This window comes from Colobus angolensis, unplaced genomic scaffold, assembly GCF_000951035.1.
Source record: "Colobus angolensis palliatus isolate OR3802 unplaced genomic scaffold, Cang.pa_1.0 Scaffold311, whole genome shotgun sequence".
In the NCBI taxonomy this organism is placed as follows: domain Eukaryota; kingdom Metazoa; phylum Chordata; class Mammalia; order Primates; family Cercopithecidae; genus Colobus; species Colobus angolensis.
The window spans coordinates 1,969,106-1,970,961 of NW_012116389.1; positions in this window are offsets into that span (position 1 = coordinate 1,969,106).

Genomic DNA, 1,856 nt, shown 5'->3' on the forward strand with positions numbered 1-1,856 from the left:
GTTGGGCCCCAGGGATTCAGTATGAACAAAAGCTGACAATACAATAGGGGAGCAGAAGCAAACAAGTGGACAAACACCTCCCAACAATTCTGATATTTGGGGACTATGGGGTGGAGATGGTAGGAGGAAATCTTGGAGAAATGTTTTGGTGAGGCGAGCTAGGTGGTGATATGGAAACTGCCCAAAAGGCAGATGGACTGGAAGGGGAAGGCTGGTTAAGAGGGCCTCGGGGATGGGCAAGCAGGAACAATCAAGGTAGATTCATGTTAAGGATAAGCCATTATGAAACCTATTAATTATTAGGGAACATAATAAACATTGTGCAAGTCATAAGTGTTCATCAGAGAACATTCAGAAAACAAAAGTAGAGAAAATAAGAAAGATTCCAGCCTCCCAGGGACCAACCTCTTGCTGCTCAGGTACAGAGAACCGGACTTGGTGACTGAGGCTGTCCTTGAGTTTCCAGGCTGGGAGACAAGGGTAGGGGGTGGACTGTTACCCAAGACAGGGAATTCAGAAGGAAAAGCAGGCTTGGAGCATGGCTGTGGGGACATGAGTCCAGTATGGGATTGGTTGATCGTTTGTGCATTGACAGTCCAGGAGGAGTTTGGGAGCCTTTGTCCTGAGCAGAGAGACATTGGAGGGGTGAACCCAGAGTCTGGCACATGGGTGGTGGCTGCCGGCCTGGGAGTTATAGGGAGAATTGATGAAGGCAGCTAGCAATAGGTGGCAGGGTGCCTCTAGACAGACCCCTGAGGAGTGACAGCGTGAAGGAGTGGGTGGAGGAAAAGGAGCTGGTACAGAACCAGACAAGTGGGCCAAGAGGCCAGCATGGAAATGCCAGTGCAGAGCCAGAGGTGACAAGGACCATCAGAAGCTGAAGAAGGGCTTGTGCAGTGGGCCTTTCTCATTTACGATAAAGAGAGCTGCTTGCCTCTTTATTGTAAAATAAAGCAGTGGTAGCCACTTGCCTCTCAGGAGTGGAAATTCTGAGCAGGAATGTATGATAGAAGAGCTGCTAGGAAAATAATAAGACATAAGGGATCTGAACTCCTTGGCCATGGTCATACTTTTTCCATCTTACAGGGTCAACGGGTACTAATTATTCTGACTATTGTTCCCGAACAAGTTAGGCCTGGAGCCCACACTATTCCTATAATCCAGATGCATATCCGCATTAAAAATAATCCATTTGTTCACTTAAAAAAAAAGGGCTTGATGTCTCCTGAGGCAGAAGTCTTTGGTGCCCCTCACCACAGTTCCACATTCTCCCTCTGGCACCAGCTGCAGCCTAGCCAGGCTGGGCAGTTTTCAGCAGACAGCATTCCCACTTCAAGCTTTCAAAGCACCCTTCTCTGCTTATCTCCTTCAAAATTCAGCCCCTGCAGAGGTTCAGCCTGTAAGTATGGGTGTTATCCCCCTGGAAGACAATCTTCAGCCAATGTGGAATGGGAACCCCAGTCTCTCTGTATGAACCCTTCTGGAAGCATCTAAAAATATCTCAATGGTCCTTTGCCTGTAGCAATGAACTTGATAACAACTCTCTCTCTCTCTCTCTCCCTCCCTCCCTCTCTCACTCTCTCTCTTCCTCCCTCCCTATCCTTAGACGGGGTTTTACTCTGTCACCCAGGCTGGAGTGCAGTGGCACAAACCCAGCCTCCTGGCTTAAACAATCTTCCCACCTCAGCCTCCCGAGTAGCTGGGAACACAGGTGCACATCACCATACTCTGCTAATATTTTAATTTTTTATAGAGACAGGTTCTCACCATGTTGCCCAGGCTGATCTCAAATTCCTAGGCTCAAGTGATCCTCCCTCTTCAGTCTCCCAAAGTGTTGGGATTACAAGCGTGAGCCA